This window comes from Mesoplodon mirus (assembly GCF_964341445.2).
Source record: "Mesoplodon mirus genome assembly, chromosome: 4".
NCBI classification, from domain to species: domain Eukaryota; kingdom Metazoa; phylum Chordata; class Mammalia; order Artiodactyla; family Ziphiidae; genus Mesoplodon; species Mesoplodon mirus.
In genome coordinates, this window is record NC_138979.1 from 17298672 (window position 1) to 17315899 (window position 17228).

The window sequence follows — 17228 nt, forward strand, 5'->3', positions numbered from 1 at the left end:
ACATTTGGACATCTGCTGACGCCGAGACCCTGGTGAGTCTTACACACATAAACGTGGATATACTAGGGCATCTAGTCCTTAGCGCTGACCACAGCATGCCAACTTCTGTCTTCCCACTTTCCATTTTTATTTATATTTATTATGCAGCCATCATATTATTTCACTGACAACATAGATTTAAAAGGTTCTGTTGGCTTGAGATTTTTTTCCCCTCCAAGATTATTCATTTGGGGAGAGGACAAACCACAGGAGATCCTGCCAACTTGAGCTCCCCAAAGGACAAGACCTTGATATGTTAAAACAGCAGTAGGTGCCTTCCCAGCCCCGCTCTCAGGATGCTGGTTCTGGTTTTGAAAGCTGACCAGCTGGGTTCATGTCTCGTCTCCACCATGGACTGGCTGTGAGAACTTCTTCCACAAGCTACTAGACCTCTCCTAGCCTCAGTTTCCTCCTTTACCCAGTGGGGATAATGAGAGTGTCTAGCTGAGATTGTTGGGAAGATTAACGGTGTTTGTATCTGTAAACACTCAGAATGGAGTGTGGTACAGACTAAACTCTGGCCCTGGGGATTGGTGATGATGGTGATTCTACTCCACGTTGGTGTGAGAACTTTCTTGGGTTCCAGGAGCTGAGTTACAATACCAAACAGGTGTGGGATAAACAGAACATTTCCCCTACCACTGGGAAGGCCCTCGTGGTGAGGCATATTTAGCTTGCAAACTGGCCCTGCCCCTGCACCAGTGCATGCCAGAGACCTTAAAACAAATACTGATAGTTCTTAGGGCTCTGCAGGTGACTGTTAAACAACCCTCTCCACTTCCCAGGGTCATTGTCAAGTATCAAAGCCTCCTCCTCACTTACATGCTGACGATTTTCCTTGAGATGTTGAGCCCCCTCTCTGAATAGACCAGCAAGTAATCACCAAGGATTGGGAATTTGTGTTTATTAATGTACCTTTATCTTCCATTCAGACTGTTTTTAATCTTGTAAATCAGTAACCAACCAAGGTGATTGCTGCTGATTTTAAATGCTTCATGTTGTTTTTAATGGGTTTTACAGAGCTGGGGTCTGATGAGCATACATGTAATAAAAATACATCCTCCTCTTTTTTTTTTCTTAAACACATTTTCCTCATACGATTTGGCAAAAAGACAGATACTTAGAGAGTAAGTTCTTTTGCTGTTTATATGTCTCCTGGCAGAGCTCCAAAGAGCATTTAGCAGTGTATTAATCAGCCAGAATGTGAGCTCAACAGACCACTGCATTTTCCTACCACACCTGAGAACTCCAGCTGAATACTCAGCACTCTGGTTGAGCCAAAAATGTCTTTCCAGTGTATACTGAATTCATGGATTGCCTAGTCTCACCTTTTCCTTCCAGGTGAAGTCAGAGATTGCTAGTGGGACCTCCTAGCCATGGGATTGAGGCAGATAGGAAGCATTTGCCCCTCTAGACCTCGGGGAAAAAAATGGTGAGCTCTCTCTTACTCATATTACACCTTAGAAATGTCCAACAGGATTGCCAATAAGGGTGTAAGATGAACATAGCCATGAAAATGGGACAGTGTGATTAGTTATCCTCTCCTTGGTGATGGATTTGAACAGGGGGGGCAGGGGCAAGCTCGACTTGAATGAAACTCAGCTGCTAAGTTTTTTTTTAAGTAAAAATGGAATAAAAGGATGAAATGGATTTTGGATATTTTTGTACAAGAAAATCCAAAAAGTCAATTTATCTTCCTTTATTAGATTTGCACAGATCCAAGAACTATCATAAATTTCAAGTAATCTAGCAACTTTTCTCTAGAAAGCTGTGCTTCTAGGTCTTCCGAGGCAAGAGTTGCTTCTTGCCTTGTCTGTTCTTCTTGGAGACTTTATATAATAAGCTAAACGTGTGAGTTGCCAGCTCTGAATTACACAAGAGAAAGGAACGCTGATCTCAGAGGCACTGAGCGCTGAAGTAATTGCCTCAAGGAGTATGAAGTCAACAGTGTGCCCGGCACTGGCAGGAATAATCTAGAACACATAGCCACCTTTTAACAGTCCTGCCATATCAGCAAAATTCAATCCCTGGACATGAGCATTTTTTTTAATTTTATTTATTTATTTATGGCTGTGTTGGGTCTTCGTTTCTGTGCGAGGGCTTTCTCTAGTTGTGGCAAGTGGGGGCCACTCCTCATCGCGGTGCGTGGGCCTCTCACTATCGCGGCCTCTCTTGTTGCGGAGCACAGGCTCCAGACGCACAGGCTCAGTAATTGTGGCTCACGGGGCCAGCTGCTCCGTGGCATGTGGGATCTTCCCCCAGGGCTCAAACCTGTGTGTCCTGCATCGGCAGGCGGACTCTCAACCACTGTGCCACCAGGGAAGCCCCTATGAGCATTTTTTAATTGGCCTTATTGCCTCTAGTTGTGAAGTGTGTGTGTGTGCGTGCGCGCACACGCATTTGCACACAAACAAAGCTATGAAGCTATGCCATGAAAACCTAGCTTGGTTTACAAACTGCCCCAAAGCAAACTTCTGAGTATAATATTTCCGTAAAGGTATGTCTTGCAAACAAGGAAGGCTCCTATATTTGTATATTTTCTCTAGCTCTGTTTTATTCTTGGAAATCTGAGTTGATTCCCTGGAGCCTGTTTATAACGATGCTTCGGGTTCAGCTGTGTGTCCCCTTTGGCTTTCTTCCTGAAGCGGAGAAGCATTTGCACAGAGCACACCAGGTGTTACTTTCATATCCTTAGACATACTAGAATACATTAACGCAAACACTAAATCAAAACATAGCAAAATTAATGATCATCGCCAGGGTATCTAGACCAAACTCCTTATTACTGCGCAGGATCTGTGTGCATTGCGTCTCTGTTCTCATTTGATATTGAGATTGGACAATTTGATACTGATACTAATCAGTATTTTTAACAGTTAGTTGATGTTCACATAAATTATAGACCAGAATTCATCTCTTTTAGTCAGCATCATGTCATCCGTTTCCTTTGGCTTGTTAGGTAATGACATATCCAAAGACCGAGTTCTTGGGGTTTCATTTTGCTGGCCTGGACCCAAAGAAAACTCACTCCCCTGGCTTGAGCCCCAATTTCATGCCTGGGAGCTAAAGCACATGACAACTGTTCATCATTCCCATTTCTTTCTTTTATTTTTTTCCCCTACTATCAGGAAACCAAGTCAACAAAGGAAACTGGTAAAACTCTTTTGTAAAATGTTAATGAAACTGAAGTGTGTGGGTGTAGCTTTCCTAAAGATGCCAAGGGCACAGGGTTACTGGACATTCCACAGACCTTTTTAATTGTATCCACACCAGGCAGCTGTATATGTGCCCAGTCCTCTCAGAGATAAACTCCATCCCATGCAGCTCAAGCAAAAACATAATTACCTGTCACCTCTTCTGTTAGCTGTACATTCTTCTATTAACTCTTAATACAAATGTTTCTATATAAAATATCATCTTTCTGATTCTACTTTCTGAGTTCAGCCATGGTAACCCAGCAAAAGGGAATGTATAATTTTCTCAAAACCTATGAATTTGGAAAACAAAGTTGCTGTAAGCTACCTCAATTTATCCAGCTTACAAAAACTGCAGAAGTGAACATAATCGGTTGCCATGAAGAGAGGAATGCAAACAAATAAATCTCATTCAAATTTCTCAGTAACTGGGTGTTTCCCCTTCCCCACAAAGGAATGACCAGTTTTCCTCTTACAGTGGCAATGGAGGATTGAGGAAGATCCTGTCAATCCACTGGAAAAAATATTGGGGAAGGATTTGACCCACAGGATCCTTGGGGGACCACCTTTCTGGACTCCAAGTACATCTCTCTGTCTATGATAAACCTGAATTACATTCCTGAGAAAGTTCCTGAAAGGCCAGGATGTGTATTGAATGACAGGTGACCAAAGGAGATAGGGAATTCCCCAAAAGAAAGCAGAAAATGATTTATTCATTAACAGGGGAGTTAGATACTGTGAAAATTATTGAGTCAAAACTTTGCCCTTTCATTCACAAAGGAAGTTGGGGAGAGCTATCAGAAGCAGATGGTAATTTCCCAGATGGGGATGGAGGAAACCCTATGTAAAAGAATAAGGAATGTTCTGGTCTCACAATGAGTCAAGGACTTAGAATCCTTAGGAGATTGTGCAATTTCATGGCCCCATAGGTCTGTCTCTAAATGCTGAAGTAAAGAGAGGGTGAAATGAAAAGAATTAACCTGTCTAAGCTTTAATAAGTAACTGTAAACTTGAGTAAATATTTTAAGAGTCTGAATGAGGACAAAAGATGAGAGAGTGACAGTGCAGGGGATTATTTTGGGGTCCGTCAGTGGTGTTTCTCTATACCTGCTGCCTGAACCTCCCCAATTCTCTCTCTGGTCCGTATCTACTCCTAGGCACTCCCCGGCAAAGGAGTTCATGTCTGGTTCATTTTCTCAGTTCCCAGGATCCTGACAAAGAGAAGATGCCTACAACAAACCTGCTCGCCTCAGAAATTGCTGCAGGTGTTTCTTCCTACTCTTTTGTTTCACTTTGATTTACTTCAATTCGAACCCAAAAGTGACTGGTACGCACTTAGTGTGTGCTAAGCCCTGGACACGGGTGACAAAGATGGGCAGGACCAAGTCCTGACCACGAGATGCTCAGAATGTAGTGTGGCAGTGGGAGGGGGTGAGAAACCAGCCAATGACCGGGTGATGGGTGTGATGTGGTGACGAGGAGGATGAAGAGCAGAGGAAAGGGCGACTCTAACTCTGCACCAGGGGATCTGGGAAGTCTTCCCAGAGTACGTCAGAGACGTGTCCCAAAAAAGGGAGGTGAAGTGTGCAGGGAGGGCAAGGTGGAGAGGGAGTCCAGGGAGTGTGGGGAAGGGCGCTGAGGAGGTACCAGGAATGCGCCATGCTTTAGAAGCTACAGGGAGTTTGATGTGGGTAGGCTTTTTTCTATGGGAGATCAGAGGGAGAGAAGAGGCTGGAGAGGAGGGCAGAGTCCAGAGGGAGCCGGGCCTCACGTGACAGACCAAGGAGCTCGCACGTATCTGTAGAGGATGAGGTGCCACTAAAGGACGGTAAGCAGAGAAGTGACACCATCAGCTCTGGGTACCGGTGTAGGGCATAGGCTGGAGGAAGGCAAAACTAGAAAGTCTGGTAGACGTGAGGTCCCTGCAGTGCTCCAGGTGAGGAAGTGGAGCATCCAACTGACCGATCACCAAAGGCCCTTCTGTTGACCAGAACAGATTGAAGCAAACGCTCTGCCTTATATCAGGTCCTACTTTCCTTCTTGGGACAGTGCTGTGGTCCTCCAAACTCATGCAGGTTATGCAGTCAGGTAAGGAACACCTGAGAATATGGACACAGAATAAAAATGGGCTGCTTCTCTGGGCTGCAAATGGTCCCAAAATCACTTGATGGAATACATCCCCGTTAATGGTACCTGTCACATAGTTCCATGAGTGGCAGCTGTGGAAGTGACCAGGGGTCTCAGCAGCCCTCGGCCACAGACTGGCCTTCAAGTCCACATTCTGCCTCAGCACCAGCCAGAGCAAAAGCTCACCTTTCGGGGCCACCTTAGTTAAGTGCAGTATTTTGAGCACTGGCCAATTTAAATCTATAATTCAGCTAAAGAGTGACAATAAAACGTTTTTCAAAATTTTCTCTTAATGTGATTTTTCCAGGGTTCAGAATTTCCTCACCCATCAACCTCACCACCAAAGTCAAGACTTAAAACAACATAAAAAACATTCCACTTACCTGAGTGCTTTAATAATGCTATTTTTTTTTTCCTACCAGAATTTGCTGCCACTACTGGTCAACATTTAGAGCTTTAGTTCACCAATATGACATGACTTAAGGAAGGTTTCATTAGTCGGTAAGTTAACAAATATTTATGGTATGTCTCCTGGATCAGGATGCTTTCAGTTGTGGAAGATGAAGACCCAATTAAAAGTAGCTTGAACAACCACAAATATGCATTATCTCACATAAGAAGTTGGCAGATAGGTTGGTTCCAAGGTTGGTTAATCAGTTGTAGCTCAACAATGTTGTTAAGTCCCCAGAACCTTTCTTCTTCCCACTCTGCCATCAATGGATCTTAGCTTGTGGTCTTGAGTTGACTCCCCTCATGATGCCAAGATGGCTGCCACAAATCCAGGCATCACATTGCCCTTTTCTAGGGGCAAGGACAACAGTCACAAAAGCATAGAACATGCCCATTCCTAAACCAACCACTAACAACAAGAATAGGAAAACCTAGGATTGACTTAGAATGATTACAGCACATCCTCTGGGCCAGGTTGAGGGCTAGGCTTTTCTGAAGCAGTCAAAATTAGGGTTGTGTCAGCAAGGAAGCAGGGGCAGCAGTTGATAGCTAAGCAGCTAATGAGAGCTGCTCTGTTATGCTTAGTACCAGAGACCCATCAGCACACAAGCCCCACAAGATTCTGGCTCTCAGGAAGTTTGTTTTCTAGTTGAGAGATGAGAATGCTGGTGGCCAGCTTAAAAGGAGAGAGGGGCTTAGCTGAAGTAGCTACCAATCTCAAGAAGTAAAGTAACATGATGCACATCTCTCTTGTTGGGTGAGTTTTAGTTTCATCAGGTGTATATTAAGTATCAGTACAATAGACTTCACAATTGTGAGAGAGAAACATTTTAGACCTGGGAATGTAATGGGCAAATAGGAATAGGATGGGAACAAATTAATCCTCACTTACTTTCTGAGTATCTAATGCATGCAAAACACTGGGCAGGACTCAGAAAAGGTATAAGATATAAACCTTGGCCCTGAGAACGTCAACGTAGCTGGGTGACAATGGACATGTGATGGGTATGAAATGTAGCAGGAGTTCTGAAGAGGACCAGAGATAACAGGGTTGTCACTGGAATAAATCCCATCAACTCGGTATTTGGAAAATAATATAGGAGGAAAGAATATAAAGGGAGTAATTTAAAAAATTATATAAATTAAGCTAAGAAGGAAGGTAACAAAATTAAAATTGGAAGGACCAAGTGTAAGAGCATAAGCTTGAAAATAATCCCAATGCGTGTCATTGACTAATATCTAGAAAAATTAATTATATAAGAACAAGTTCTACACGCATCAAGCAAGATTCATCTCAGCGGTAACTACTGGATAAATAGTACCGATATGATAATAATGGTAGCTAACACTTACATAGCACTTTCCATATACCAGGCCCTGTTCTAAGCACTTTACATATCAGGCTATGTAATCATTACATAAACCCTAAGTGCTACTTTTATCCTTATTTTACAGATGAGGAAAATTCTGGAGTAGGGAGATTAAGTAACTTGCTCAAGCTCACATAAACCAGTGTCAGAGCCGGATTCAATCCCAGGCAGTTGGATTCCCGAGTCTCTGATTTCAACCACTGTTTTAGCAGGAAGGAAGCAAGCCCTGAAATAGCCAGATTATCAGAGGGAAAATAAAGCCCATCTGAGCAGTTTCCTTCTCAAGTTGGAGAAGAGGCCCGGTGAATCTGGAGCATACTTCTTTGCAACTCCGGCCACCTACGTAAAAGCTGTTTAAAAAATGAGGTGCTCGCCTGGGTGTCTGGCTGCTGTCAGGGACGTGTGGGCAGGAAGCATCCTACCTGCAGAGGATTTAGGGGGGCTGAGCAGAGAGCTCCCGTGGGTCCTACGCCCCCAGGCACACATGCGGAGGGGTCACCCCGGGAGTCTGTAGCTAAGACCATCAGGTCTTAAAGAGTGCTGCTCCCATCCTTCTGATGGGGACTCATAGAATGAAAGCTCAGCAGTCATAGCAGGGACATACAGCGTAGAAGCTTCCAGAGCAGCCGACAGTCAGGAGGACACATCGCAGGATGTCCCCAGCTCACGCCTGACGCTTCGCCCGCCCATGCTTCCCAGCTCAGCCTCCACTGGGTTGCCCCAGGCTTGTCTTTTGGCATCACGGTTGCCAATTCCTGCAGTTTCCATCTTGTCCTCCGTCTCATAAAAAGACCCTGCTGGGCTCCCTCATAGCGGCTCCCCAGCTACTCCACACCTGGGAACCGGGCCCCTTGGCCATCATACAGATGCTGAAAACCACGAAAGAACTGAAGTTTTCACCAGCCCAGCAGAAGTCCCTCGGCCTCATCCACTTGGAGATGCTCTGCATAGTGAAAAGAATACTGGATCAGGCTGCAGTGGTCCCGGAACACCAACCCTTGGGGCGATTTCAGACAAATTACATAAATTATGTAGCCTGTTTAATACCTCAGTTTCGCCAGCTGTAAAAAGGCAATAAAACAACTGGCCACGGCAAAGGGTCATAAAGGTATTATGAGAACCGAATGAAACGCCGTGCGTGAAAGCCACCCGAGAGGGACGAGTCACAGGACAACAGCACAGGGTTATTTTTCCTCTAGTCCTCTTGCCACAAACCTGCTGTAAGGGAGGGCACACACCTGCCAGGGGGCTCAGACCTGCCCCCCCACTGATCACCACACAAACAGCTAGGCTTGAGGGTACCTCTCAAGATACCACAGAGTAGCGGCTTAAACAACACAAACGTACCTTCTCACAGTTCTGCAGGCTGGGTGTCCAAGGTCAAGGTTCTGTCAGGGTTGGTGTCTGCTGGGGCCTCTCCTCCTGGCTTGAGGGTGGCTACCCCTCTCTCCACATGGCTTCTCTCTGTGTGGGAACAAGGACAGGGACCTCTGGCGTCTCTTCCTCTCCTTATGGGGACACCAGTCCTATCCGATCTGTGCCCCACCCTTACGATCTCATGGAGCCTTAATTATCTCCTCAAAGGACCCATCTCCGAAGACAGTCACATTAGGAGTTAGGGCTTCCAATAAGAATTTTAGGGGAGCCCACTTTACTTCATAACAGACACCCAGAGACAGGAGCGGGCTGGCTGAGTCTTTTTAAGGAGTCCGGCGGTCTCTGCCCTGTGCTGTGGGCATTGTCTGCAACAGGGAGTCCTAGCCAAGCCCCTGGGGCGTCGGTTTTGGCTATTTCTAGAACAAGAGGACTGGTGACCAGTTGGTATCCATCAGCATAAATCAATATACAGGAGGGTGCTGTGCTTTTAAATGAAAGGAGAGGGTTTTTTGCTAATGTCGTTGTTTTACTGATTTGGACAGAACCACCTGAGAACAGGGCAGGGTGACATCCGCCCCAAGACACACTTCATGGCGGCTTGGAGTCCTCTGCAGGGGAGGGTTAGTGGCAGAGGCTGAGGGTGGGCTTAGAACCCATCTCTCCCGGGACTGGGTAGATCTGAAACATGACAGGCTGGAACCTCAGCGCCCCTTCCATCGAGTTCCCAGCCAGCGGAGGTGGATGGATAGGTGCGGGGTGGGAGCTGTCTGGCTGCATCTGTGAGCATCCCAGACCTCAGGGGACAAGCATCAGGGGAGGGAGGTGAAATGGAGATTGGCTTCACAAGATTGCAGGCAAGAATATTTAAATATCGTATTTACATGACTTTTTGAGTTAGATGCTCACGGTGCTAGATTTCAGGGCCCAGATTGAGGAAAGGGATGAGAAAAAGCTGAAGAGAGTCAATTTCTGACGGTGACCTCATGGGGCCTCATGTCCCCAGTACAGGTAGAGCTCAATCCTGCAGGTGCTGACAGAGAGAGGTTTGAGGCGGTCTCTACTGGTGCCACATCTCCTGGGACAGGACACCGGTGGTGTCTAATCAAAGCACAAGATACCGAGAGGATCAGCCAATTCAAGGGTTGTAGGTGAATAGAGGAGCCAGGGTCCAAGGCTCTCTTCTCCCCTGGAGCAAGGTCAGCAGAGTCAGAAGACCCGCTCTAATCTTGACCTTGTTCATCTGACCAGGGTAGTCGGTACCTGTCATAGCAAGGATTTAGTGCCATCCTTACACCCTGATAGAGACCAGGTGTAGGGACCCTTAAACTTTACTAATCCTTTAACCAGGGAGACAGTTTCCTTGGGTCGCTCACTCGCTCGTGTGAATGCCGTCTGAACAAAGCCCGTGAACTCACAGCAGGGACTGAGTGCCAGCAGCAGAGCGGCCCGGTGCCAGGGATGGGGACTCAGGAATATGCTGTCCTGGGCTCAGAAATCTCCCTAGCCATGGCTCTGTCGCCAGAAGAGACAGCCGGAGTGTGCAATGACTTAATCAGAATCCGCTGCTGCAGCCAACAGGGCAGGTGGGAGGATGTTTAGAAGTTGGTCTTGGGAAAAGCCAGAGAGAATAAGCATCCGCCTCTAGTTTGCTGGAGGATTGCAGGCAAGCAGGCAGGCAGGGAGGCTGGACCCTGAATAAAGCTCACAATTGTGAAAGAAAAAAACATCTCCATTAAGATCTCCCGCTCGCAATCTCTGAATGAGCTCCGATTTATTTCAAGAACACATTTTCCCCCAGCCCTGAAATAAGTGTGAACCGAACTGTGAAAAACAGACCGTGACCATATTGTTGTCACTACCAACTCACAGCAACAATCTTCAGTTTCGAATTCTCACCCTCTCTTTCTTTTTTGCATGGAAGGATTTGGAGATTTAAAGAAATCTCTAGCCAAGATGACTCCAAAGATTTCCATGTTTGAAATTGTGATGCTTCTTCTCCCATCCTGCAGCTCTGCAGAGCATCACCCAGGGGTGCTGCCTGGGACGTGCCTCAGGAGAGGAGACCTTCTTTCCCCTGGGTCTCCAGCGAGGTCCCTCCAACATCACTGAGCTCTCCTCCTCAATGAGGGGGAACTCCCCAGGGAAGTCAGACCTCCAGCACACACCAAGCCTGTTCTATTCCATCACGTTCTCAGTCCATCTGAATGCATTACAAACCACAGAGTCGCAAATTGTATTTGATTATTTATAATCATAAAATAAATGGAATAATGTAGATCTTGTGAATTTATTTTTCAGTGACAGATAAGGCAAGGAACAGAAAGCCCCTGGTGGGGCTAAATGATTAATGCATGATGAATTCATAACCTTCTTGCATTTGATGACCTTCCGTGAAGGAGTGGGAACAAGTGTCCAGGGTGTGATGCCTAAAGTTTCCACAACTTTCAGGTTTCCTAGCCCTGAGCTCTTTCATAAACTACTGGGGTTCAGAGAAATGCATGAAATTTGAAGAAGAATACATATTTTTACCCCCATCTGGGCAAGTCATCTTCTCATGGCAAAGGCAACAAAATAGCATCCTTTCACCTGCTTTTAATTTGGTATAAAGGCAAAAATAATATGCCTAGGTATTTACTTCTAAAATCATGCTAGAAGAATACTTTGAGATGAAAGGGAGTCTTGTGTGTTACTGTCTGACATTGGCTTCCCATGATTAAAGGTAGGGTACCTATGCAACCTGGACAAACCACATCAAAGCCTTTATCAGGACGACAGGTACGGTGCCTAGCATCTGACTACAGTGATGCTCTGAAGTTAATACACTTTCATTTGATGAAAGTCTGGACTCCTGACACAACAGTGATATGGAGACAGCGATGCTGTTTCTCTGTGCTCCCTCCTTTGCACGGACGTCTCTCCTTTGTGAAACTTCGGGTAGCTGGACCACAAATTCCCTTTGTTGTCGTTAGTTTGTTAATGGCTGACATTCGTTGACTTATGTGCTCAGCACATAAGTGTCAAATACTTCAGCCACATTATCTCATGTAATTTCTACACTGAGACTCTGAGATGGGTTTTACAGGTAAGGAAGGTGTCTAACATCCCACAGCAAGGAAAGGGCACAGCCAGGGTCCCCAGGCTAGACTACCTCCCCATTTCGACTTCCTACTGTCTACTCAGTGAGAGGAGCTAAAAAACCCAGAACAGCCTGGCCTGTTAGTTCATTCAAGGATACCCTCAAAGGGCCACTTATCAGCAAGGAGTCGTGCAAAAGTCAGGTTAGCCTGCCTGGTGGCTGCTCTCTTTTGGAGTAAAAGCTAAGGAAAAAAATCACCCATTTGTTTCTTTCTGTTCCTAAACCTCAAAGTCTTTGCAAAGCAGTCTAAATGAACCCAAGAGTCCCCCTGCCCCCTAAAGCATTCATAATCCTATACTGGTCCCCTAAGGGTTACAACAATGAAGATCTTATGCTCCAGCGGAGGGGAAGGGGAAAACAGTAAATACGAGAAGCTTCCAGCCCCACAGTGCAAGAAGCTTCTTTGAGAACACCTGCAGTTCCATGGGCAGGACGTGGAAGCTGGAAGTAACTGCCTATAAAGTAGATCTTAAGGCTGTGAGAGCTGCCAACACTCCCAGCCGACATGTGCTAACGGGTCACACGTAGGATGCGTGGAACTATTCCACCGGGAGAAATGTGTCCCATCAGCCATGCAAGTGCAGCCCGGAACAGCTCCCCTGAGCAGGCTTCATGGCAAAAACTACCCCTGCCTTGAAGAGAGAATGTGCTAGAAACTTAGGACCTCTACTATACCTAGACTTAGGAACAGAATATCCACCAGCCTTCCACAAACAGCTGTGAAGTCTGAACCCAGACATCAAATTGACATGACATTGCTGCTGAAACAAACATGCTGACCACAGAGAACTATTGTGCCTGGGACACTCTTTTTCAGTGGTAACAAACTCCATGGCTGCACAATTGGACAGGCATCATCTGTACCCATCTACGCCATCAAACTTCCTGGTGTTCCTGAAAGTTCGTCTAGAGTAAACGGTCCACATCTTAATATCTTTCCATACATTTTATTCTCTAGAATTGGGGCAAGGTGAAGAAACGTTTGCCTAATACAAAATTAAATCGGCAGGTGTCAGAACACTCCAGTGCTTTCCTCTGCCCAACACTTTGCATGGTGAGAAGACAGAAAGGTACAGAAAAAGCATCCAGGACTGCAAGCATGCTGATGTGTCTGAAATCTGGACTTCTTTTTTGTCTTTTATCGCTAACTTTCAGAAGTAATTAGGGCACTCATTTCTAAACGAATGCCTTCTAATGGTCACTTAATTCTGCACAAGCTGCAGAGTAGTATGCTTTTGAAACTAGAATTAATTGTTTAAAAGACATTATTGGGATTAGTCTGGTAAATGGAGAGAGAGAGAAAAAAGATCTTTTACTGAGACATTAAAAATAATGAAGTCCCCTCCAGTTCCAGACCTCATACGTTTTGTGGGTTTTTTTCTTTCTTTTTCAGAAAGTAATCAGCCAAGAGAATGAGGCAATACCAGAGACCTTTACACCTGTTTATGAGAGTTCAGTGATGTCTGCTATAATTGTATCAAATCAGTCAGACTAAGAAAGGAAAACACAGAGCCAGAGTGGGCTTTGCTGCAATTATTTTTCTCTCCTCTGTCATTTCAAAACATCCATCTAATCACTGCTGTGTTCAGAGTCTCAAAAAAGCCCGTATAAGGCACAAAGGGAATAAGTTTCAGTCTTCTATAGCTACAGGCTACCGAGGGACAAAGGCATGTAAACTGCAAAGAACACAGTGGCAAATGCTATGACCAAAGTGCAGAGAGGATTCAATAAGAATCCATCAGGTGACGGGCTTCCCTGGTGGCGCAGTGGTTGAGAGTCCGCCTGCCGATGCAGGGGACACGGGTTCGTGCCCCGGTCCGGGAGGATCCCACATGCCGTGGAGCGGCTGGGCCCGTGAGCCATGGCCGCTGAGCCTGCGCGTCCAGAGCCCGTACTCTGCAATGGGAGAGGCCACAGCAGTGAGAAGCCTGTGTACCGCAAAAAAAAAAAAAAAATCTAACAACTGAGACATATTTCTGTCGTGGAATCCTCTTGGTGAGCATTAGTATGAGACACAAATATCTCATTCTGGACCCATTCCAGTAGGTCCAGTAGGTCCACCAGCATGCTGCCCTCCAACCCTCATTGTCTCACAAGTCCTCCAACATTTTTCCTTCTGTGCAGCTGACAATAGACCTACCATTAACCAAGCCCTGAGCATAAGCTGGTATAGATTTCTGATCTCACGTCCTCTCTCCTTTCTGACAGCATGGCTCTGAGATACTCTATTCAGTTATTTGTGCTGGAAAAAAATGTCCTTTCTCCACTCCCCTGAGGACCACCTGTGATAAATGCAGCTGTAATAACACAGCAGTCCCTTTCCAATGGGACTAGCACACTCACACTTAGCAGAGCCATCTGGAAACCAGGCTTAAAAATGATTCCTCTGTAGCCATTTTTCATGGGGACCTCCTAGAAGGTTATAGGGCAGATTCAAGAGGGTGTGGCGCGGGGGAGAGTAGTTACCCTGGGAATGTGAGCCACGTGCTTATGTAATTGACTTGTGCTCTCACAACCTGCTTGATCCCTGCCTCATAGACATTGCTTCCATGTGATGAAGGCTCTCTGGGGATGTCTGAGTTTATGGCGAGGGGAATCAGATAATCCTTAATCCATCACCAGCACCGTGAATCACATGGTGGCTTGAAGTTTGTAATACCAAAGCCCAGTATAAAAAGCTTTCTTTCAAAAGGAGAATATTTTCTAAAGAAGGCATTGTTTTGCTCCAAAATTCTGGTGATACCCCATTAGGTGTTGCCAGTGTTTCACGTGGTATTTCTATTTTCCAAGATGCTTAAAGCACCAGAATTCTGCTGGGCCATGAGGATTGAATAGTTAAGCAGCTCATCCCCAGCTTGCGTTGACCAGATCAACATTTTGCTCTAGTTTGCACCCAAGTCTTTCAATTCACCTTGTAAATGGATTAGAACAGGATGCGCAAATGTTGTTTATATTACCTCCAAAACCCAAAGAGGCGCCCCTCTTAGCGATATGAAGCCCAAGGCACAGTTTTGTCTGGAGCACCTAGAAGTTAGCAGTCCCCATAATGTCACCAATGCAGTTGTGCCCTATATTTTCAAGGGATTTATCTCAGATCCTCTGGTTAGCATGTGTCTTACTGAGGCATCTAGAACTATCCTTTCAGTTTTCTAGGTATCAGCAGCAAAACACTATAAATGTAATGGACCAGCACGATGCTGTGTGGGCTGGAGAAAAGATCAATTTGTTTCTGGACCATATGTGGCCCAGAGTCAGAGTAATCTGAGGCAAAATTGTGACAATGTATTATAGACTTTACCAGATAAAAGCAAATGAATTCTGGTATTCTTTGTTTAAAGAGACTGAGAAAAAATATTCTTTAACTTAATACCATATTCCAGGTTGCAGAAATGCAATAATTTACTTCAGTAAAGAAAACACATCTGAAACAGCAAGTGAAATTGGAGTCACCCTTCATTCGATTGATGTAACAGTAATATACTATGATTCTCCAAGACCCATCAACAAGCCACAGTGGAACATGAAATTAGGATGTAATAAAAATCACCATACCTCTGCACTTTTCAAGTCTTTAAAGATGCAGGATTGCTCTTGTAATACTATGTTGGTGAAGAGAGGACATCCAAGGATATTGATTTGGTCCTCCCTTCACAGATCAGGGAGCCAGTGTGCGTGGCTTTTGTCAGTTGTCAATGTTACCTGTTAACTTGATGTGGTTGGACTGGGGTAAACACAAGGGGTAGGTTTAGGGTCCCACTGAGTCATGATGAGGCAGACGTGGGTCAAAACTCCATTTATCACCTGACCTACTGCTTTTTCTCCTCCGTCGAGGACTTCTCCCTCTCCGTCAGATCTCTAATCACCGAGAGCAGTGGTCCAGGGCTCTGATTGGCACTCATCTCTCTTTTCTATGCACGAATACACGCATATATACATATATGCCTGAACTTCTCCCCTGGGCTTCTATCTTTTCCCACTACATACCTCCATTTGGGTGTTAATAAGCATCTTAAACTAATAAAAGAGAATAGTTGATTTCTGCTCCCCACCAGGCAAGCCTGCTCTTTCCCACGCAAGGCTTCCACCATCTACCTAGTTTCCCAGAATAAAAATCTTTGATGTTATTTTTTTATCCCACTCCCATGTCCACATTTAATCTGTCTGTAAGATCTACTTACAAAATATACCTCGAATCTGATTATATTACTCAATAGCTGTGGCTACAACAACATTTGTCTGTACGGTACCACTATCATCTCTTCTTTGACTAAGGTAACAGGACCCTAAATAATTTTCACTCTCCCACCCTTGGCTGCCTACAGTACACACCAGAGTCGAGGGGGTAGTTTTTCCGAACAGATATCAAAGCATGTCCCTCCCATGCCTTAAATTCTCAAACATTTTTCCACTTCGAACCCTTCAATGGCTCAAACTAAACTCTTGGTCACAGCCTACAAGTTTCTTCCAGGCCCAGCTAACCCTCTGCTACCAACTCTTCCTAATCTCCTTCACCTTCTATATACTGCAACCTACACTAGCCTTATTTCTCTCCCTGGAGACAATGACGTACTTTTCCATCTCAGGATCCTTGATCATCGGTTTGGATGATCTATTGGAACTCTATTCCATGACTATGTCTTCCTCATAGTTCAGGTTACAATTCAAACAGTACTCCTTAGCAATGCCCCAAATCACTCTTTAGTATCTTCCCTCTTATCCTTCTGAGAGCATCTATCAGTTCCTGAAATTAACTTATTTATTTATTACCTCTTTCTTCCATTATAATATAAGCTTCTTAAGGACTCTCTTTTGCTCACCACTGCATTTCCTGCATTTATTTATTTATTTGGCTATGCCACATGGCTTGTGGGATCTTAGTTCCCCGACCAGGGATCAAACCCATGCCCCCTGCCGTGGAAGCATGGAGTCCTAACAACTGGACCGCCAGGGAATTCCCCGTATTTCCTGCATTTAGAATAGCGCTTATCACATACTAGGTGTTCAATACATATTTGTTGACTGAATTACTGACCCCCTGCAATTCCTCACTTTGCTTGGTAGACAGCAGCATTATTTGGGGTACCAGAAATTAATATTAGCTCAATCCAAGGTCTAAGGACCCCTGGAATGGTTGGGTATCTCCTTTGTCTCATATATGGTTACCCTGATTAACAGCCCCTTGCTTTTTTGAGGAAACCTAGGAGGATGTTTCTTGGCCCTACTTGGGATTTTATTGCAGAGTTTTCAAGGATTCTGTCCTTTCCCTTCACTTCAGGGGCTCCAGCACCAGCACAGCTCTGGGAATAGAATGAGGGGTTTTCACTTTCTCAATGTGCCTCAATTCAGACCTTTCTTCATGCATCCTAGAATTTTGTTGTCTGCTTAATATAAATAGGGTTTTAATATAAAGTGGGACCTTAAAGGAACGCCTCTCTCTCTCACTGTTAGGAGCCATCATTGATTCACTATGAGCCCTGGGATATCCTGTTAGTCAACACATTCTGCTCACCAGGAGGAACCTAAAGCCAGTCATGC